General features: G+C 45.8%; 1 protein-coding gene across 4 annotated transcripts in view; it reads right to left on the minus strand.

Moving 5' to 3' along the window:
• Positions 1-24,490, minus strand: part of LOC137380288 (sodium- and chloride-dependent taurine transporter-like) — a 104,352-nt gene that overhangs the window by 74,214 nt on the left and 5,648 nt on the right. The window lies entirely within an intron of this gene.

Below are 24,490 nucleotides of genomic sequence, written 5' to 3' on the forward strand. Positions count from 1 at the left end.
GAGTAACTGTGTTCAGTTCTGGTCAGACCCCATCGGGAGTAACTGTGTTCAGTTCTGGTCATCGCGAGTAACTATGTTCAGCTCTGGTCAGACTCCATTGGGAGTAACTGTGTTCAGTTCGGGTCAGACTCCATCGGGAGTAACTGTGTTCAGTTCTGGTCAGACTCCATCGGGAGTAACTGTGTTCAGTTCTGGTCAGACTCCATCGGGAGTAACTGTGTTCAGTTCTGGTCAGACTCCATCGGGAGTAACTGTGTTCAGTTCTGGTCAGACTTCATCGGGAGTAACTGTGTTCAGTTCTGGTCAGACTCCATCGGGAGTAACTGTGTTCAGTTCCGGTCAGACTCCATTGGGAGTAACTGTGTTCAGTTCTGGTCAGACCCCATCGGGAGTAACTGTGTTCAGTTCTGGTCAGACCCCATCGGGAGTAACTGTGTTCGGTTCTGGTCAGAACCCATCGGGAGTAACTGTGTTCAGTTCTGGTCAGACCCCATCGGGAGTAACTGTGTTCGGTTCTGGTCAAACGCCATCGGGAGTAACTGTGTTCAGTTCTGGTCAGACTCCATCGGGAGTAACTGTGTTCAGTTCTTGGCCCCGCTCCTCAGGAAGGAGATATTGGCCTTGGAGGGGGAGCAGCACAGATTCACCAGAATGATTCCGGGGTTAAAAGGGTTAAGTGATGAGGAGAGTTTGCATAAACACGGCTTGTATTCCCTTTAGTATATGAGATTGAGGGATGATCTAATTGAGGTGTTTTAGATGGTAAAGGGATTCGCTCGGGTCGATAGAGAGAATCTATTTCCCTGGTGGGGGGAGTCCAGAACAAGGGGGGAAAACCTTAAAATTGGAGCCATTCTGTTGAGGGATGATGTCAGGAAGCACTTCTTCACACAAAGGGGGGTGGAAATCTGGAACTCTCTCCCACAAAAAGCTGGGAGTTAATTAGAGCTTTCAAGACTGAGAGTTTTGTTGAGTCAGGGTATCGAGGGATTATGGACCAAAAGTGAGTAAATGGAGTTGAGGTACAGATCAGCCACCATCCAATTGCTCAAGGATCTGAATGGTCTCCTATGAATGTGGACCAGGACTGACATGAAGAATTCCCGGCAATGAAAGCCATTGATCCTTGTTTGATCACAAACAATATTTACGGCATCAACTAGCAGGACTGCCTCTGCAACCCTCCAGCTCTTTCTGTCGCCAAATACTTTCTTGAGTATTGTGTCTGTCCTAATGAGTGCCAGACGAAAAGCTGTGACAGCATGTCTCTTTTCTCCAGCAAATACTCAAGTTCTGTACTACTAAGCAACTATTTAAACACTTTCTTGTGAAGAAGGTGCCCTCTTAACCTTTCACCACTGTCTCTGCCATGGTTGATTGGAATTCTTATGTGTTGTTAAGTTTGAGGTTTGTGTTTTGGGGGACGGAGGGAGGAAGGTTTTCACTGTTACTGAGGCTGGTGTGTACCTTTGGATGAAACCCAGGAAGGGGTGCAACAAGTCCGCAAAGCACTACCCCTGATTCCAGCCCCGTCAGGTTGTGTGTCGGGGAGGGGCAGCGTGACTGTTCATTCACTTTATCGAGGCTCAGCCAATCTATACACGCTGATGCAACCCACAGAGGTGAAACAGGCCATTTGACCCATCTGCTCTGTGTGGGTCTTTATGCTCCGGGGGAGTCTCCTCCTGCTCTGTCCCTCTATTTCCTTTGCCCTCATGAACACATCAATACTTCCCTTCAATGCACCAACATTCTTTACTTCAACCACTCCCTGTGGTAGTGAGTTCCACATTCTCACCACTCTCTGGATAAAGAGGTTTCTCCTGAATTCCCAATTTAATCTGGTAGTGGTGATCTCATATTTAAGACAAGTTCTGGTCTCACCTTCAAGTGAAAACAGTTTCTCCACATCCAACCTATCAAAACCCTTCATGTAACGACCTCCTTCAAGTTACCTCTTAATCTTTACTTTTCCTGAGAAAAGAGCCCCAGCCTCTTCAATCATCACCCTCTCAAATCTGCTGACATCCTGATAAACCTTCCCGGCACTTTCTACAGTGTTTCTATATCAGTTTTTTGAATCTGGGGACCAGAACTATGTACAGTATTCCAAGCGTGGTCTAATCAAGCTTCTGAACAAGTTTGATATTACCGGCCTGCTTTTGTGTTCTATTCTTTTAGGATAGTGAATTCAAGCAAAACTCCAGAGACTTGAACCCATAATGTAGGTACTGAGGGAGTACTGCACTGTCAGAGGGTCAGTACTGAGGGAGTGCTGCACTGTCGGAGGGTCAGTACCGAGGGAGTGCTGCACTGTCGGAGTGTCAGTACTGAGGGAGAGCCGCACTGTTGGATGGTTAGTACTGAGGGAGTGCTACATTGTCAGACGGACATGAGCTCAAGATGTCCTAAAGTGATTGACAGCCCAAGAAGTAGTTATGAAGTGCAGTCACTGTTGTAATGTAGGAAATGCGACAGCAAATTTATGTACAGCAAGATCCCACAAACAATAATGTGAGAATGACCAGATAATCTGTTTTCGTGGTGTTGGATGGGAGATAAATATTGACCGGGACATCGGGGTGAAATCCCTTCTGCTCTTCTTCGAAAAAGTGCCATGGGATCTTTTACATCCAAGTGAGACAGCAGATGAGGCCTTGCTTTAATATCTCATCTGAAAGATGGCACCTTCAACAGGGCAGCACTCCCTCAGTACTGCACTGGCAGCGTTAGCCTGGATTATTGTGCTCAAGTCTCTGCAGCGGGACTGGAACCCACAGTCTTTGAGCTCAGAATCAAAAATGCTGCCCACTGAGCCTGGAACATGAACCGGGGAGGGTGGGAGATCAGGACTTTGTTTACATCACTGTCACTGTTGTATACAGAATGGGGGAGAGATGTGAAGTTGAACTGTCGGTTTGCTAACACCTAGTTTCACACCAGCATACAGAGTCAATATCGACCTCAAGCTTTAGTAATAATGTATAAAAAAGAAAGTATTTGGAAACAGAAATCCATCATCCTAATCTAAACCGAGAGGATAATCCCTGAATATTATATAACAACTGACATCACCCACATCTGTTCACCAACTGTTCTGTTTAATCTGTCAGGCCATGAGCCAGGACACACTCACACACCCACTCACACTTAAACGTACAGACACACACCCACTCACACTTACACGTACAGACACACACCCACTCACACATACAGACACACCCACTCACACATACAGCCATACACACTCACACACACCCACTCACACTCACACATACAGACAGACACACCACTCACACATACAGATACACACACTCACACACACCCACTCACACTCACACATACAGATACACACACTCACACACACCCACTCACACATACAGACACACACACCACTCACACATACAGACACGCACACTCACACACACCTGCTCACACACTCGCACACACCCACTCACACTCACACATAGACACAAACACTCACACACACACAATCACTCTCATACACTGAGACACACTCACACACACACTCACATTCACACACACACACTCACTCATGAAGACACACACCCACTCACACTCTCAAACACCCACACACAGACACACACACTCACACATACAGACACACACACACCCACTCACACATACACTGAAACACACACACACTAACACACATGCACATTCACTCATACACACACAGACATTCACACTCACAGACACTCATACCCAAAATCATATTTACACACATATGCACACACACATTATAGAATCATAGAATGTTTCCATTTACGCCATCTCTCTGCAAGAGCAAACCACCTCGTCCCACTCCTTCGCCTTTTCTCCGTATCCCTGCAATTTTTTTCTCTTCAGATAATTATCCAATTCTCTTTTGAAAGCTATGACTGAATCTGCCATTCGCCTTAAATCGGTGTTCTCTGGTTCTGGATCCTTCTGCCAATGGGAAAGTTTATCTCTATCTACTCTGTCCAGACCCTTCATCATTTTGAACACCTCTATCAAATCTCCTCTCAGCCTTCTCTTCTCCAAGGAGAACAGCCCCAGATTCTCCAATCTATCCACATAACTGAAGTTCCTCATCCCAGGAACCATTCTCTAAATCTTTTCTGCACCCTCACTAATGCCTTCACATCCTTCCTAAAGGGTGGTGCCCAAAATTGAATACAATACTCCAGTTGAGGCTGAACCAGTGTTTTATACAGGTTTATCATAACTTCCTTGCTCTTGTACTCTACGCCCAGATTAATAAAGCTCAGGATAATGTATGCTTTATTAACCGCTCTCTCAACTTGTCCTGCCACCTTCAATGATTTGTTCACATATACCCCCAGGTCCCTCTGCTCCTGCACCCCTTTTAGAATTGTATCCTTTATTTTATATTGTCTCCTCCTTCTTCCTCCCAAAATGTATCACTTCACACCTCTCTGCATTAAATTTCATCCACCAGCCTGTCTCTGTCCTCTTGAAGTCTATCATTATCCTCCTCACAATTCACAATACTTCCAAGTTATGGGTCACTTGCAAATTTTGAAATTGTGAGCTGTACATCCAACTTCAGATCTTTAATATAGATCAAGAAAAGTAATGGCCCTAATAGGGGTCCCCGCGCAACTCCACTGTATACCTTCATCCAGTCCAAAAAACAACCGTTCACCACTATTTTCTGTTTCCTGTCACTCAGCCAATTTTGTATCCATGCTGCTACTGTCCCTTTTATTCCATGGGCTCTAACTTTGCTGACAAACCTGTTATGTGGCACTTTATCAAATGCCTTTTGGAAGTCCATGTACATCACATCAACCACATTACCCTCATCAACCTTCTCTCTTACCTCATCAAAAAAACTCAAGCAAGTTAGTTAAACACAATTTGCCCTTAACAAATCTGTACTGGCTTTCCTTAATTAATCCTCATTTGTCCAAGTGACTGTTAATTTTGTCCCAGGTTATCGTTTCAGAACCACCGAGGTTAAACTGACCAGCCTGTAGTTGCTGGGCTAATCCTCACACTGTTTTTTGAGCAAGGGTGTAACATTTGCAATTCCCCAGTCCTCTGGCACCACCCCTGAATCTAAGGAGGGTTGGAAGATTATGGCCAGTGCCTCTGCAATTACCACCCTTACTTCCCTCAGAATCCTTGGCTGCATCTCATCCAGTCCTGGTGAATTATCAACTTTTAAGTACAGCCAGTCTATCTAATACCTCCTCTTTATCAATTTTTAGCCCATACTATTCTTTCACTATGACTTGTGCAGCTCTCATCAACCCAACCCTCACCAACCCAACCCTCATCAACCCAACCCTCATCAACCCAACCCTCATCAACCCAGCCCTCATCAACCCAGCCCTCATCAGCACAGCCCTCATCCGCCCAACCCTCATCCGCCCAACCCTCATCCGCCCAACCCTCATCCGCCCAACCCTCATAAACCCAACCCTCATCAACCCAACCCTCATCCGCCCAACCCTCACCAACCCAACCCTCATCAACCCAGCCCTCATCAACCCAACCCTCATCAACCCAACCCTCATTCACCCAACCCTCACCAACCCAACCCTCATCAACCCAGCCCTCATCAACCCAGCCCTCATCAACCTAGCCCTCATCAACCCAACCCTCATCAACCCAACCCTCATCCGTCCAACCCTCAACAACCCTCTCCTTCTGTGCTGTAACCATTCTATGATTCCTGAACCCTCTCCTTATCCACTATTTCCGCAACCCTCTTCTCATCCATCCTGTCTTCATCCTCCCAGACCGCACCAACTGTAACCTGTGGGATGTGGTTTTCATTGGGAAGGCCACATTTATTGCCAGTCCCTAGTTGCCTTCTTCTTGAACCACTGGTAATGGTTTTTGAAACAACTGAGGGGCTTATTGGGTCACTTCAGAGGGCAGTTAAGAGTCAACCATGTTGGTGTGGGACTGGAGTCACATATAGGCCCAGACTGGGGAAAGACGGCAGGTTTCCTTCCCTAAAGGGACAATAGTGAACCAGATGGATTTTTATAACAAGCGAACAGCTTCAGGGCCACCAGACCATTTTAAACAAATTCTTGGCCTTCTGTGCTGAGATTTCAATTTGCGTTTACTGGATTAATCCAGGCCTCTGGATTATTAGCCCAGTAACGTAACCTACACACTACCATACTGAGACTGATGCTAGATCATTCCATCACTTAGCCCTGTGTGCACAGGGATTGGACCAATAGTGACAGCCATGACTCAGTGAGTAGAAACTCTTGTCTCTAAATCAGCAGGGCACAGGTGCAAGACCCACTCCAGAGACTTGCGCCTATAATCCAGCACCGTCAAAGAGGCTGTCTTTCAGATGATAAGGGATTGGCCATTTAGGATTGAGAAGAAATTTCTTCACTCAGTGTTGTGAATCTTTGGAATTCTCTACCCCTGAGAGCTGTGGCTGCTCAGTCAATGATTCCTGGGCAGTAAGGGAATTTGGGAATAAGGCAGGATAGTGATCTGATATGGAAGATGAGCCATGCTTGCATTGAATGGTAGAGAAGGCTTGAGGGGCTGTAAGATCGACTTTGGCTCCTATTTCTTATCAGCTGTTAATTGAGGCCCCAATCTGCCCTCTCAGGTGGACATAAAAGACACTATGACCACTGTTTTGAAATACAGCAGGGGAGTTTGAGTCCTGGGCCAATATTTACCCCTCAATCAACATCATTAAAACAGATGATCTGGTCATTAACACATTGCTGTTTGTCGGATCGTACTGTGCACAAATTGGTTGCTGGACTTCCCACATTACCACAGTGACTACACTTCAAAACTGCACCATCTGCAGAGGTCGCGAACATTTAACAGACTAGTTCTGGCCTCCGATCCACCGAGAGAGAGTCTGTCAAAAGTTAGACCTTGTTGACCAAAATAACAAAGTGTTGCCTTAACAAAAAGGTTAAAACTGCAAAACCGATAAAAGATTCTAATGGGTTGAAATAAGTCATTCAGCCATCTATTCTGTCACTGGTGATAGGAATTAGGATGGGAGATAAATGCTGGTCTGGCCAGTGAGGCTCACAATGCATGAATAACAAGAAGAACTTACATTTATATAGCACCTCTAACATTCAAAGGTGCTTCACAGCAGCATTATAAAATAAAATATAACACCGAGCCACGTAAGGAGTTTGGTCAAAGAGGTAGGTTTTAAGGAGCATCTTAAAGGAAGAAAGTGAGGTGGAGAGACAGAGAGGTGTAGGGAAGGTATTTCAGAGCTTGGGGCCTGGGCAACTGAAGGTACGGCACCAAATGGTGGAGCAATTAAGATGGGGGATGCTCAAGGCCAAAATTAGAGCAGCGCAGATATCTTGGAGGGTTGCCTGCTGGAGGAGATCACAGAGATAGGGAGGGAATGTGGAGGGATTTGAAAGCAAGAACAAGAATTTTTAAAATAAACACGTTGCTTGAATGGGAGCCAGTGTAGGTCAGCGAGCATAGGGACTTGGTGCATGGGAAGCAGAGTTTTGGATGTTCCCAAGTTTACGGAGGGTAGAATGTGGAATACCAGCCATGAGTGCATTGGAATAGTCAAGTGTAGAGGTAACGAAGGCATGAGTGAGGGTTTCAGCAGCAGATGAGCTGAGACAGGGGCGAATACGGGCGATGTTATGGAGGTGGAAATAGGCCGTCTTAGTGATGGTGTGAATATAAGGTTGGAAGCTCATCTTTGCATCAAATGTGACACCAAAGTTGTGAACAGACTGGCTTCATCTCAGACTGTTGCCAGGGAGAGGGATGGAGTCAGTTGCTAGGGAACAGAGTTTGGAACGGGGACCAAAAACAATGACTTCAGACTTCCCAATATTTAATTGGAGAAAATTTCTGCTCATCTGGTACTGGAAGTCGATAAGTAGTTTGATAATTTAGCAACAGTGGAGGAGTCGAGAGAGGTGGTGGTGAGGTAGAGCTGGGTGTCATCGGTGCACATGTGAAAAGTAACACTGTTTTTGGATGATGTCACCGAGGGGCAGCACATAGATGAGAAATAGGACGGGACCAAGGATAGATCCTTGAGGGACACCAGAGGTAACGGTGCGGGAGCAGGAAGAGAAGCCATTTCAAGTGATTCTCTGGCTATGATTAGATAGATAAGAATGGAACCGGGTGACAGCAGTCCCACCCAGCTGGACAACAGTGGAGAGGTATTGGAGGAGGATGGTGTGATCAACCGTGTCAAAGGATGCAGACAGGTCAAGAGGGATGAGGAGGGAAAGTTTAGACTTTGATAAGATGTGTTTCAGTGCTGTGGCAGGGGCAGAAACCTGATTGGAGGGATTTGAACCTGGAGTTCTGGGGAAGAGGGAACGGATTTGGAGGCAACAGCATGTTGAAGGACTTTGGAGAGGAAAGTGAGGTTGGAGATGGGACGGTAGTTTGCCAAGGACAGTGGGGCCAAGGGTGGGTTTTTTGAGGAGAATAAAAATAAAGGTGAATTCTTGATTCCAACCCTTGTGCTGTCACTGGGAGTTCAGTGTAACCTTGTGCTCAGCGTGCGAGATTTTCAGATTGGGGTTGCCATCAGCAACTCAATTGATGCAGGAGGCAACTAATAGACATGAAACCAAGTGCTGCAAACATGAAGTTTTGTGATATGAGCTCCCAGGTTGTTATACGAACATGCGAACATATGAATTAAGAGCAGGAGTAGGCCACTCGGCCCCTCGAGCCTGCTCCACCATTCAACAAGATCATTGCTGATCTGATTGTAACCTCAACTCCACATTCCCGCCTACCCCCGATAACCTTTCACCCCCTTGCTTATCAAGAATCTATCTACCTCTGCCTTAAAAATATTCAAAGACTCTGCTTCCACTGCCTTTTGAGGAAGAGAATTCCAAAGACTCACGACCCTCTGAGAGAAAACAATTCTCCTCATCTCTGTCTTAAATGCACGATCCCTTATTTTTAAACAGTGACCCCTAGTTCTAGATTCTCCCACAAGGGGAAACATCTTTTCCACATCCACCCTGTCAAGACCCCTCAGGATCTTATATGTTTCAATCAAGTCGTCTCTTACTCTTCTAAACTCCAGCAGATACAAACCTAGCCTGTCCAATCTTTCCTCATAAGACAACCCGCCCATTCCAGGTATTAGTCTAATAAACCTTCTCTGAACTGCTTCCAATGCTTTTACAACTGTCCTTAAATAAGGAGACCAATACTGTACACAGTACTCCAGATGTGGTCACAACAATGCCCTGTATAACTAAAGCATAACCTCCCTACTTTTGTATTCAATTCCCCTCACGATAAATGCTAACATTCTATTAGCTTCTCTAATTACTTGCTGTACCTGCATACTAATCTTTTGCGATTCATGCGCAAGGACACCCAGATCCCTCTGCACCTCAGAGCTCTGCAATCTCTCACCATTTAGATAATATGCTTTTTTATTCTTCCTGCCAAAATGGGCAATTTCACATTTTCCCACATTATACTCCATTTGCCAGATCTTTGCCCACTCACTTAACCTATTTATATCCCTTTGTAGCCTCCTTATGTCCTCTTCACAACTTACTTCCTACATATCTTTGTGTCATCAAAAAATTTAGCAACTATACTTTCAGTCCTTTCTTTTATATAAATTGTAAAACATTGAGGCCCATCACTGATCCCTGTGGCACACCACTCATCTCCAACTGGGAGCTCGACAACAGGTCTGTCTGTGTATATAGCAACTGCCAGAAACACCCATCCAAAAAATTCTACATTGAGTCCAGAGAAAGCATTGAACAGGGGTATAATAATAGTGGGGACAGGTCTGTCGCTGTATAACACTGGGCTACAGTACTGGTGGGTACAGGTCTGTCACTGTATAATACTGGGGTACAGTACTGGTGGGGACAGGTCTGTCACTGTATAACACTGGGCTACAGTACTGGTGGGTACAGGTCTGTCACTGTATAACACTGGGGTACAGTACTGGTGGGTACAGGTCTGTCACTGTATAATACTGGGGTACAGTACTGGTGGGGACAGGTCTGTCACTGTATAACACTGGGCTACAGTACTGGTGGGTACAGGTCTGTCACTGTATAATACTGGGGTACAGTACTGGTGGGTACAGGTCTGTCACTGTATAATACTGGGGTACAGTACTGGTGGGGACAGGTCTGTCACTGTATAATACTGGGGTACAGTACTGGTGGGGACAGGTCTGTCACTGTATAACACTGGGCTACAGTACTGGTGGGTACAGGTCTGTCACTGTATAACACTGGGCTACAGTACTGGTGGGTACAGGTCTGTCACTGTATAATACTGGGGTACAGTACTGGTGGGGACAGGTCTGTCACTGTATAACACTGGGCTACAGTACTGGTGGGTACAGGTCTGTCACTGTATAATACTGGGGTACAGTACTGGTGGGGACAGGTCTGTCACTGTATAACACTGGGTTAAAGTACTGGTGGGTACAGGTCTGTCACTGTATAACACTGGGGTACGGTACTGGTGGGACAGGTCTGTCACTGTATAACACTGGGGTACGGTACTGGTGGGGACAGGTCTGTCACTGTATAACACTGGGCTACAGTACTGGTGAGTACAGGTCTGTCACTGTATAACACTGGGGTACAGTACTGGGGGGGTACAGGCCTGTCTGTATAACACTTGGGTACAGTACTGGTGGGGACAGGTCTGTCACTGTATAACACTGGGCTACAGTACTGGTGGGTACAGGTCTGTCACTGTATAACACTGGGGTACAGTACTGGTGGGTACAGGCCTGTCTGTATAACACTTGGGTACAATACTGGTGGGGACAGGTCTGTCACTGTATAACACTGGGCTACAGTACTGGTGGGTACAGGTCTGTCACTGTATAACACTGGGGTACAGTACTGGTGGGGACAGGTCTGTCACTGTATAACACTGGGCTACAGTACTGGTGGGTACAGGTCTGTCACTGTATAACACTGGGGTACAGTACTGGGGGGTACAGGCCTGTCTGTATAACACTTGGGTACAGTACTGGTGGGGACAGGTCTGTCACTGTATAACACTGGGCTACAGTACTGGTGGGTACAAGTCTGTCACTGTATAACACTGGGGTACAGTACTGGTGGGTACAGGCCTGTCTGTATAACACTTGGGTACAGTACTGGTAGCTACAGGTCTGTCACTGTATAACACTGGGGTACAGTACTGGTGGGTACAATCAGTCACTGTATAACACTGGGGTACAGTACTGGTGGGTACAGGTCTGTCTGTATAACACTGAGGTACAGTACTGGTGTGGACAGGTCTGTCACTGTATAACACTGGGGTACAGTACTGGGGGGGTACAGGCCTGTCTGTATAACACTTGGGTACAGTACTGGTGGGGACAGGTCTGTCACTGTATAACACTGGGCTACAGTACTGGTGGGTACAGGTCTGTCACTGTATAACACTGGGGTACAGTACTGGTGGGTACAGGCCTGTCTGTATAACACTTGGGTACAATACTGGTGGGGACAGGTCTGTCACTGTATAACACTGGGCTACAGTACTGGTGGGTACAGGTCTGTCACTGTATAACACTGGGGTACAGTACTGGTGGGGACAGGTCTGTCACTGTATAACACTGGGCTACAGTACTGGTGGGTACAGGTCTGTCACTGTATAACACTGGGGTACAGTACTGGGGGGTACAGGCCTGTCTGTATAACACTTGGGTACAGTACTGGTGGGGACAGGTCTGTCACTGTATAACACTGGGCTACAGTACTGGTGGGTACAGGTCTGTCACTGTATAACACTGGGGTACAGTACTGGTGGGTACAGGCCTGTCTGTATAACACTTGGGTACAGTACTGGTAGCTACAGGTCTGTCACTGTATAACACTGGGGTACAGTACTGGTGGGTACAATCAGTCACTGTATAACACTTGGGTACAGTACTGGTAGCTACAGGTCTGTCACTGTATAACACTTGGGTACAGTACTGGTGGGTACAGGTCTATCACTATATAACACTGGGGTACAGTACTGGTGGGTACAATCTGTCACTGTATAACACTTGGGTACAGTACTGGTGTGGACAGGTCTGTCACTGTATAACACTGGGGTACAGTACTGGTGGGTACAACCTGTCACTGTATAACACTTGGGTACAGTACTGGTGGGTACAGGTCTGTCACTGTATAACACTGGCTTCAGTACTGGTGGGTACAATCTGTCACTGTATAACACTTGGGTACAGTACTGGTGGGTACAGGTCTGACTGTATAACACTGGGGTACAGTACTGGTGCGGACAGGTCTGTCACTGTAGAACACTTGGGTAAAGTACTGGTGGGTACAGGACTGTCACTGTATAACACTGGGGTACAGTACTGGTGGGTACAATCTGTCACTGTATAACACTGGGGTACAGTACTGGTGGGTACAGGTCTGTCACTGTATAACACTGGGGTACAGTACTGGTGGGTACAATCTGTCACTGTATAACACTGGGGTACAGTACTGGTGGGTACAGGTCTGTCTGTATAACACTGAGGTACAGTACTGGTGTGGACAGGTCTGTCACTGTATAACAATGAGGTACAGTACTGGTGGGTACAGGTCTGTCTGTATAACACTGGGGTACAGTACTGGTGTGGACAGGTCTGTCACTGTATAACACTTGGGTACAGTACTGGTGGGTGCAGGCCTGTCTGTATAACACTGGGGTACAGTACTGGTGTGGACAGGTCTGTCACTGTATAACACTGAGGTACAGTACTGGTGGGTGCAGGTCTGTGTGTATAACACTGGGGTACAGTACTGGTGGGTACAGGTCTGTCTGTATAACACTGGGGTACAGTACTGGTGGGTACCGGTCTATCTGTATAACACTGGGGTACAGTTCTGGTGGGTACAGGTCTGTCTGTATAACACTGGGGTACAGTACTGGTGGGGGCAGGTCTGTCACTGTATAACACTGGGATACAGTACTGGTGGGTACAGGTCTGTCACTGTATAACACTGGGGTACAGTACTGGTGGGTACAGGTCTGTCTCTGTATAACACTGGGGTACAGTACTGGTGGGTACAGGTCTGTCTGTATAACACTGGGGTACAGTACTGGTGGGTACCGGTCTATCTGTATAACACTGGGGTACAGTTCTGGTGGGTACAGGTCTGTCTGTATAACACTGGGGTACAGTACTGGTGGGGGCAGGTCTGTCACTGTATAACTGGGATACAGTACTGGTGGGTACAGGTCTGTCACTGTATAACACTGGGGTACAGTACTGGTGGGTACAGGTCTGTCTCTGTATAACACTGGGGTACAGTACTGGTGGGTACAGGTCTGTCTGTATAACACTGGGGTACAGTACTGGTGGGTACCGGTCTATCTGTATAACACTGGGGTACAGTTCTGGTGGGTACCGGTCTATCTGTATAACACTGGGGTACAGTTCTGGTGGGTACAGGTCTGTCTGTATAACACTGGGGTACAGTACTGGTGGGTACAGGTCTGTCTCTGTATAACACTGGGGTACAGTACTGGTGGGTACAGGTCTGTCTGTATAACACTGGGGTACAGTACTGGTGGGTACCGGTCTATCTGTATAACACTGGGGTACAGTTCTGGTGGGTACCGGTCTATCTGTATAACACTGGGGTACAGTTCTGGTGGGTACAGGTCTGTCTGTATAACACTGGGGTACAGTACTGGTGGGTACCGGTCTATCTGTATAACACTGGGGTACAGTTCTGGTGGGTACAGGTCTGTCTGTATAACACTGGGGTACAGTACTGGTGGGTACCGGTCTATCTGTATAACACTGGGGTACAGTTCTGGTGGGTACAGGTCTGTCTGTATAACACTGGGGTACAGTACTGGTGGGTACCGGTCTATCTGTATAACACTGGGGTACAGTTCTGGTGGGTACAGGTCTGTCACCAGGGGTGATCGCAATTTAATTAACTTAACCCTCGTTATAGAAATCTTCCACTGACTGAGCAGGTTCTGCTGCAACTTCAAATTCCATCCTCTGCTCCTAAAAATACTCGGCTGGATTTTTCTTTTAGATTTTTAGATTCCTGGGACATTGGGACCGGTTCTGGGGGAGGTGGGACCAGTACAAACTGGACAGGTTACACCTGGGCAGGACTGGCACTGATGTCCTGGGGGAATATTTGCGAGAGTGGTTGGGGAGGGTTTAAACTAAAATGGTAGGGGGATGGGAACATTTGCAAGGAGTCAGAGGAGGGGGTGATCAAAGAGAAGAACAAAAGACAGTAAGGGGAATAAGAAAAGTGATAGGCAGAGAAATCAAGGGCCAGAATCAAACAGGGCCACAGTGAAAAGTAGTGGGAAGGGGACAAGTAATGTTAAAAAGACAGGCCTTAAGGTTTTGTACCTTAACGTGCGGAGCATTCGCAATAAAGTGGATGAATTAATCTAATGGTGCGAGACCCCTTGGGGATGAGCAACCATCATATGATAGAATTCTTCATCAAGTTGGAGAGTGACGTAATTGATTCTGAGATTAGGGTCCTGAATCTTAGTAAAGGAAACTATGAAGCTATGAGGTGCGAGTTGGCCATGACAGATTGGGAAACGTTACTTAAAGGGATGACGGTGGAAAGACAATGGCAAACATTTAAAGAGCGCATGGATGAACTGCAACAATTGATAATCCCTGTCTGGTGCAAAAGTAAAATGGGAAAGGTAGCCAAACCATGGCTTACAAGGGAAATTAGAGATAGCATTAGATCCAAGGAAGAGGCATATAAATTCGCCAGAAAAACAACAGACCTGAGGATTGGGAGCAGTTTAGAATTCAGCAAAGGAGGACCAAGGGATTAATTGAGGAGAAAATAGAATATGAGAGCAAGCTTGCGGGGAACATAAAAACTGACTGTAAAAGTTTCTCTCGGTATGTGAAGAGAAAAAGATTAGTGAAGACAAATGTAGGTCCCTTACAGTCAGAAACAGGGGAATTTATTATGGGGAACAAAGAAATGGCTGACCAACTAAATGCATACTTTAGTTCTGTCTTCACAAAGGAGGACACAAATATCATACCAGAAATGTTGGGGAACACAGGGTTTAGTGAGAGAGAGGAACTGAAGGAAATCAGTATTAGTAGAGAAATGGTGGGGAAATTGATGGGATTGAAGGCTGATAAATCCCCAGGGCCTGATGGTATGCATCCCAGAGTACTTAAGGAAGTGGCCCTGGAAATAGTGGATGCATTGGTGGTCATCTTCCAAGATTCTGTAGACTCTGGAACAGTTCCTACAGATTGGAGAGTAGCTAATGTAACCCCACTATTTAAAAAGGGAGGTAGAGAGAAAGCAGGGAATTATAGACCAGTCAGCCTGACGTCGGTAGTGGGGAAAATTCTAGAGTCTAAGATGTTATAGCAGAGCACTTAGAGAACAATGGTAGAATCGGGCAGAGCCAGCATGGATTTACGAAAGGGAAATCATGTTTGACAAATCTACTAGAATTCTTCGAGGATGTAACTAGTAGAGTTGATGAGGGGGAGCCAGTGGATGTGGTTTATTTGGACTTTCCGAAGGCCTTCGACAAAATCCCACATAAGAGGTTAGTGTGTAAAATTAAAGCGCATGGGATTGGGGTAGTGTATTGCGATGGATAGAAAATTGGTTGGCAGACAGGAAACAAAGAGTAGGAATAAATGGGTCTTTTTCCGAATGGCAGGCAGTGACTAGTGGGATACCACAGGGATCGGTGCTAGGAACCCCAGCTATTCACAATATATATTAATGATTTAGATGAGGGAACTAAATGTAATATCTCCAAATTTGCAGATGACACAAAACTGAGTGGGAGGGTGAGTTGTGAGGAGGATGCAGAAAGGCTTCAGGGTGATTTGGACAGGTTGAGTGAGTGGGTTAATACATGGCAGATGCAGTATAATGTGAATGAATGTGAGGTTATCCACTTTGGTAGCAAAAACAGGAAGGCAAATTATTATCTGAACGGCTATAAACTGAGAGAGGAGAATATGCAGTGAGACCTGGGTGTTCTCGTACACCAGTCGCTGAAGGTAAGCATGCAGGTGCAACAGGCGGTAAAAAAGGCAAATGGTATGTTGGCCTTCATAGCGAGAGGATTCGAGTACAGAAGCAGGGATGTCTTGCTGCAATTATACAGGGCCTTGGTGAGGCCACACCTGGAATATTGTGTGCAGTTTTGGTCTCCTTATCTGAGGAAGGATGTTCTTGCTATAGAGGGAGTGCAGCGAAGGTTTACCAGACTGATTCCTGGGATGGCGGGTCTGACGTATGAAGAGAAATTGAGTCGGTTAGGATTATATTCGCTGGAGTTCAGAAGAGTGAGGGGGGATCTCATAGAAACCTATAAAATTCTAACAAGACTTGACAGGGTAGATGCAGGAAGGATGTTCCTGATGGTGGGGGAGTCCAGAACCAGGGGTCATAGTCTAAGGATACGGGGTAAACCTTTCAGGATTGAGATGAGGAGAAATTTCTTCACCCAGAGAGTGGTGAGCCTGTGGAATTCACCACTACAGAAAGCAGTTGAGGCCAAAACATTGTATGTTTTCAAGAAGGAGTCAGATATAGCTCTTGGGGCGAAAGGGATCAAAGGATATGGGGCAAAAGCGGGAACAGGCTACTGAGTTGGATGATCAGCCATGATCATAATGAATGGCAGAGCAGGCTCGAAGGGCCGAATGGCCTACTCCTGATCCTATTTTCTATGTTTCATCTGAGATCTCTGCAGTCCTCCACTTCTGGCCTGTTGAACATCTCCCATTTTCATTGCTCCACTGCTGGAGGCTGAGCCTTCTACTGCCTGGGCCCTCGGTTTTGGAATTCCCTCCTTAAACCTTCCCGCCTCTCTCCTCTTCTTTAAAACACTCCTTAATACCTGCCTCTCTGACCAAGCTTTTGGTCACATTTCCTAATATCTCCTTTTGTGGCTCAATGTCAAAACATTGGGATGTTTGACTACATTAAAAAGTGCTATATAAATGCAGGTTGTATTTGCTGTTTATGTCTAATATTGGCTGGCACACATGTTAACTGCACGAATGGATGAACTTGCCATTCAATTCAAAACCTCTCCGCACAATGAAAGGGACAAAAGCTTCACTAATCATGTCTCAGACCATGGGAGTCACTCCAATATAACGTTCCCATTTGGAATCCTGCCTCTCAGGGATACACAGGGCTTCCAATACAAGATAGCCACCTTTTGCTGAGCCAGACATATTGCGGCTTGCCGTGGCTTGTATAGATGTTTCTCATCGCCTCCACATCAAATTGTATTGAATTATACAGCCATTCGGCCCATCTGGTCTATGCTGGTATTTCTGCTCCACACGAGCCTCCTCCCACCCCTCTTCATCTCACTCTATCATCATATCCTTCTATTCCTTTCTCCCTCATGTGTTTATCCAGCTTCCTCTTAAATGTATCTATACAATTCCCCTCAATCACTCCCTGGGGTAGTGAGTTCCACATTCTCCCCACTCTCTGGGTCAAGATGTTTATCCCGAATTCCCTATTGGATTTATTAGTGACTGTGTTATATTTATGGCCCCTAGTTCTGAAGAAGTGGAACCATCTTCTCGATGTCTTTCCTATCAAAACCCCTTTATAATTTCAAGGACGGCATTACAATCTCTGATGTTTTTCTGACATGTTTCTAGTCGTCACTACAATGTAAATTTCTCTTGGGGCATCAACCTTTGTTACAGTTGCCTCAGTACCAACCCTGCACTCTCATTATTTGTATAACTGCGAGGCTTCATTGAGTCCTAACTTGTTATGAGCTGCGTTGTGTGAAGCACACAGCTGCTCCCATTCAGCCACCTAATGGTGTCAAGAGGGAATGGATGGAGAGAGAAATATTTCTTGTAGAATTTACATTAGATACAAGTAGGCCTCAATTGAGAACTGCTTCTGACAAACTCTATTATTTTGTTTTAGCAAATTGCAGCTCCAGTATTTTGCTTGTGTTATCATATGTAAATATATAGCAAACTGACTATAGGCTGGACCAGCATGACAAAACATCTTGAAGCAAAAGGAAACCCTTTGCAAGTTTCAATGACAGAAAAAAAATACAGGAAATGCTTTTGAGGTTCACCTTAGGTAATAAAACAGAACACAGGATCTGGGAGTTAAGGGAAGTTTGTGGGACTGTAAGGAAGTGGGAAAGTGGTTTCCCAAAGGGATTGGTCCTGGGCCACTGTTGATGAGGTAATAATGTGGAGGACTGCACCAAAATATAGGAAGACATAAACAGAGTGGGAGAGCATGATAGCAGGATAAAATGCCAGTTGAAGTTTTTTTTTTATTCATCATGGGATGTGGGCATCATTGGCTAGGCCAGCATTTATTGCCCATCCCTAATTGCCCTTCAGGTGGTGGTGATGAGCTGCCTTCTTGAACCTCTGCAGTCCATATGGGGCAGGTACGCAACCACCTACTCAAGGGCAATTAGGGATGGGCAATAAATGCTGGCCTAGCCAGCGACGCCCACAACCCATGAATGAATAAAAAAAAATTCAACTGGCATTTTATCTTGTTCTGCCATGTTCTCCCAGTCTGTTTATGTCTTCATATATTTTGGTGCAGTCCTCCACATTATAAAGTTTAATATAGCAAAGTGCGAGCTGGTTCATTTTGGCAAGAGGAATTAGGAGGCTGCTTTCCTTGGAAGGTGAAGAAAGTAAATGGTGTAGAGGAGCAAAGCCATCTGGGAATACAGATAGATAAATAACTAAAAGTAACGACACACGTTGATAAAGAGTGTAAAATACTGGGGCTGGTTTCTAAAGGAACAGAATAAAAAAGGTGGGAAGCAATGTTGAAATTTATATAGATCCTTGGTTAGACCACACTCAGAGGTACAGTTCTGGTCTGCAGACTGTAAAATGGATATTGGAACACTGGGCAAAGTACAGAAAAGACTTACAAAGATTATAGCAGAATTGAGAAGATGCAACTATCAGGAAAACAGAACAGGCTGGAGTTCCGTTCACTGCAAAACAGAAGACCAGATGGTGACCTGATAAAAGTTTTATTTTATTCTTTCTCAGGATGTGGGCGTCACTGGCCAGGCCAGCATTTATTATCCATCACTATTTGCCCTTGAGAAGGTGGTGGTGAGCTGCCTTCTTGAACCGCTGCAGTCCATGTGGGGTAGGTACACCCACAGTGCTGTTAGGAAGGGAGTTACAGGATTTTGACCCAGCGACAGTGAAGGAACGGCGATATAGGTCCAAGTCAGGATGGTGTGTGACTTGGAGGGGAACTTGGTGGTGTTCCCATGCATCTTCTGCCCTTCTCCTTCTAGGTGGTAGAGGTCGCAGGCCATCCTAGTCTGGGTATTGTATAATGAGAGAGGAATAATTGACAAACTAGTTGTGCGAGACCCCTTGGGGATGAGCGACCATAATATTCTTCATCAAGATGGAGAGTGACTTAGTTGATTCTGAGACTAGGGTCCTGAATCTTTGTAAAGGAAACTACAAAGGTATGAGGTGCGAGATGACTATGATGGATTGGGAAACGTTACTTAAAGGAATGATGGTGGATAGGCAATGGCAAACATTTAAAGAGCACATGGATGAACTGCAACAATTGTTTATCCCTGTCTGGCGCAAAAGTATAATGGGAAAGGTAACCAAACCAGGGCTTACAAGGGAAATTAGAGATAGCATTAGATCCAAGGAAGTGGCATATAAATTTGCCAGAAAAAAACAACAGACCTGAGGATTGGGAGCAGTTTAGAATTCAGCAAAGGAGGACCAAGGGGAAGATTCAGAAGGGGAAAATAGAGTACGAGAGCAAGCTTGCGGGGAACATAAAAACTGACTGTAAAAGTTTCTATAGGTATGTGAAGAGAAAAAGATTAGTGAAGACAAATGTAGGTCCCTTACAGTCAGAAACAGGGGAATTTATTATGGGGAACAAAGAAATGGTTGACCAACTAAATGAATACTTTGGTTCTGTCTTCACAAAGGAGGACACAAATAATATACCAGAAATGTTGGGGAACACAGGGTTTAGTGAGAGAGAGGAACTGAAGGAAATCAGTATTAGTCGAGAAATGGTGTTGGGGAAATTGATGGGATTGAAGGCCGATAAATCCCCAGGGCCTGATGGTATGCATCCCAGAGTACTTAAGGAAGTGGCCCTAGAAATAGTGGATGCATTGGTGGTCATCTTCCAAGATTCTGTAGACTCTGGAACAGTTCCTACAGATTGGAGGGTAGCTAATGTAACCCCACTATTTAAAAAGGGAGGTAGAGAGAAAGCAGGGAATTATAGACCAGTCAGCCTGACGTCGGTAGTGGGGAAAATTCGAGAACCCATTATCAAAGATCAGAGCACTTGGAGAACAGTGGTAGAATCGGGCAGAGTCAGCATGGATTTAGGAAAGGGAAATCATGCTTGACAAATCTATTAGAATTCTTCGAGGATGTAACTAGTAGAGTTGATGAGGGGGAGCCAGTGGATGTGGTTTATTTGGATTTTCAGAAGGCTTTCAACAAAGTCCCACATAAGAGATTAGCATGTAAAATTAAACTGCATGGGATTAGGGGTAGTGTATTGCGATGGATAGAAAATTAGTTGGCAGACAGGAAACAAAGAGTAGGGATAAATGGATCTTTTTCCGAATGGCAGGCAGTGACTAGTGGGGTACCACAGAGATCGGTGCTAGGACCCCAGCTATTCACAATATATATTAATGATTTAGTTGAGGGAACTAAATGTAATATCTCCAAATTTGCAGATGACACAAAACTGGGTGGGAGGGTCAGTTGTGAGGAGGATGCAGAGAGGCTTCAGGGTGATTTGGACAAGTTGAGTGAATGGGCTAATGCATGGCAGATGCAGTATAATGTGGATAAATGTGAGGTTATCCACTTTGGTAGCAAAAACAGGAAGGCAGATTATTATCTGAATGGCTATAAACTGAGAGAGGGGAATATGCAGTGAGACCTGGGTGTTCTCGAACACCAGTCGCTGAAGGTAAGCATGCAGGTGCAACAGGCAGTAAAAAAGGCAAATGGTATGTTGGCCTTCATAGCGAGAGGATTTGAGTACAGGAGCAGGGATGTCTTGCTGCAATTATACAGGGCCTTGGTGAGGCCACACCTGGACTATTGTGTGCAGTTTTGGTCTCCTTATCTGAGGAAGGATGTTCTTGCTCTAGAGGGAGTGCAGCGAAAGTTTACCAGACTGATTCCTGGGATGGCGGGAATGACGTATGAGGAGAGATTGAGTCGGTTAGGATTATATTCGCTGGAGTTCAGAAGAGTGAGGGGGGATCTCATAGAAACCTATAAAATTCTAACAGGACTTGTCAAGGTAGATGCAGGAAGGATGTTCCCGATGTTGGGGGAGTCCAGAACCAGGGGTCACAGTCTCAGCATACGGGGTAAACCTTTCAGGACTGAGATGAGGAAAAATTTCTTCACCCAGAGAGTGGTGAGCCTGTGGAATTTGCTACCACAGAAAGCAGTTGAGGCCAAAACATTGTATGTTTTCAAGAAGGAGTTAGATATAGCTCTTGCGTCGAAAGGGATCAAAAGGTATGGAGTGAAAGCGGGAACAGGTTACTGAGTTGGACGATCAGCCATGATCATAATGAATGGCGGAGCTGGCTCGAAGGGCCCAATGGCCTACTCCTGCTCCTATTTTCCATGTTTCTGTTTTTGGAAGGTGCTGTCTGAGGAGCCTTGGTGAGTTGCTGCAGTGCATTTTATAGATGGTACACACTGCTGACACTGTGCACTGGTTTGTTACCAAAGTTGAACCTTAAAAAGCGTTTCCTGTATTTATTTTGGTCATTGAAACCTCCAAACAGTTTCTTTTTGCTTAAAGGTGTTCTGTCATGCTGATTCAATCTATAATCACTTTGCTGTGTATTTATATATGATCACTGCTGCCATTGTGCACCGGTTGTGGAGGAAGTGAATGTTGAAGGTGGTGGATGGGGTGCCAATCAAGCGGGCTGCTTTGTCCTGGATGGTGTTGAGCCTCTTGAGTGTTGTTGAGCTGCACCCATCCAGGCAAGTGGAGAGTATTCCATCACACTCCTGACTTGTGCCTTGTAGATGGTGCTCAGGCTTTGGGGAGTCAGGAAGTGAGTTACTCACAGCAGATTTCCCAGCCTCTGACCTGCTCTTGTAGCCACGGTATTTATGTGGCTGGTCCAGTTCAGTTTCTGGTCAATGGTAACCGGCAGGATGTTGATGGTGGGGATTCAGCAATGGTAATGTTGTTGAATGTCAAAGGGAGATGGTCATTGCCTGGCATGCGCGTGGCAAGAATTGTACTTGCCAATTATCAGCCCGAGCTCAATGTTGTCCAGGTCTTACTATTTGCAAACACTGACTACTTCAGTATCAGAGGAGTTACGAATGGAACTGAACATTGTGCAATCATCAGTGAACATCCCCACTCTGATCTTATCATGGAGGAAAGATCATTGATGAAGCAGCTGAAGATGGTTGGGCCTAGGACACTAACCTGAGGAACTCCTGCAATGATGTCCTGTGACTGAGATGATTGGCCTCCAACAAACACAACTATCTTCCTTTGTGCTAGTTATGACTCCAACCAGTGTAGAGTTTCCCCCTGATTCCCATTGTCTCCAGTTTTGCTAGGGCTCCCTGATGCCACACTTTAAAAAAATTCATTCGTGGGATGTTGGCGTCACTGGCAAGGCCAGTAGTATTGCGTGTCCCTAGTTACCCTTGAGAAGGTGGTGGTGAACTGCCTTCTTGAACCGCTTCAGACCATGTGGTATAGGTACAGCCATGGTGTATAATTGGATAATTAGCTAAAGAGAAAAGATTTGCAGGGCCACGGGGAGTGGGAAAAGCGGAGTTTCTCTCAGAGAGCAGGCACGGATATGACGGGCTGAAGGGCCTCCTTTTGGCTTGTAACCATTCTATGATTCAGTGCTTGGTCAAATGCTGCCTTGAAGTCAAGGGCAGTCACTCTCACCTCACCTCTGGAATTCAGCTCATTTGTCCATGCTTGGACCAAGGCTGTAATGAGGTCCGGAGTCAAGTGACCCTGGCGACCCCAAATTGACCATCGGTGAGCAGGTTATTGCTGAGTAAGTGCCGCTTGACAGCACTGTTGATGACATCTTCCATCCAATGCTCCCTCTAATATTTTGGCATGCGTGCATGATTTATTTAAGTGCGTGGCCCTTTTAATTTCTTTTGCGAAGCTGCACACTCTTGATCCGTTAAAGGGGTCGACTTGTGCAAGGCTTTGCACGTACTGCTGCATGGCTTACAGGGAGCATTGCTTCTATCACTTTGCTGATGATTGAGAGTAGACTGATGGAGCGGTAATTGTCCGGCTTTTTGTGTACAGGACACATCTGGGCAATTTTCCACATAGCAGGGTAGATGCCAGTGTTGTAGCTGTACTGGAACAGCTTGGCTAGGGGCGCGGCAAGTTCTGGAGCACAAGTCTTCAGTACTATTGCCGGGATGTTGTCAGGGTCCATAGCCTTTGCAGTATCCAGTGCCTTTAACCGTTTCTTAGTATCATGTGGAGCAAATTGAATTGGCTGAACATTGTGTCATACTACACCCCCACCTGCCAAGAATGAGGCACATTAATTTTGTCATGAACATTGATTTTAAACTGTTACTGGAGTGAAGAAAGGACTTGTTAAACAGATCAGCTGTGACTGGAAGACATTTGCATATTAACAGACGGTAACTGGAAGGACAAAGGACCATTCCCTGACACATTCAACCCACAATGGACCTTGATCACCAGGTAGAGTGTGTAAGAGGAGCATTCCAGAGAGTGCGAAGGTGATACAATCCAAGACATGGTCAGACCAGTTAGTCACCTCACTAATCTGCTTGGCAACCTGGGGTTTTCTGATTTGTACAGTTTGAACTCTGAGTGTCGGTTTGTTCCTGGACTGAGAAGATCTCTCCTGTCTGCTCCCACCTCTTTCTCACAAGCCTCTGAATCCACTGAAGACACATGAACCCCAAGAGAGAAGTCTCTTACAGCGAACAAGGTTTAAGAAGAATTCTAGGCCCCAACGAAAAGCAAGAGCTACCCACAATCAAGGACTCTACAGTGAGCTCGAAGAACTGTAACAACAACTCTTCAGATATTACCTCAAACCTTTCCACTTTCTTTTTCTTCTGCTGTTTTCTGGCTCCATTTGCATGTCTCGCGTATACATGCTAGCATGGGCATGTCGTGTATTCGCAGGCGACGACCGAATTAGAGTTTAACATAGAAAATAGGAGCAGGAGTAGGCCATTCGGCCCTTTGAGCCTGCTCTGCCATTCGTTATGATCATGGCTGATCATCCAACTCAGTAACCTGTTCCCGCTTTCGCCCCATACCCTTTGATCCCTTTCGCCCCAAGAGCTATATCTAACTCCTTCTTGAAAACATACAATGTTTTGGCCTCAACTGCTTTCTGTGGTAGCGAATTCCACAGGCTCACCACTCTCTGGGTGAAGAAA

This window comes from Heterodontus francisci, chromosome 19 (genome assembly GCF_036365525.1).
Source record: "Heterodontus francisci isolate sHetFra1 chromosome 19, sHetFra1.hap1, whole genome shotgun sequence".
In the NCBI taxonomy this organism is placed as follows: Eukaryota; Metazoa; Chordata; class Chondrichthyes; order Heterodontiformes; family Heterodontidae; genus Heterodontus; species Heterodontus francisci.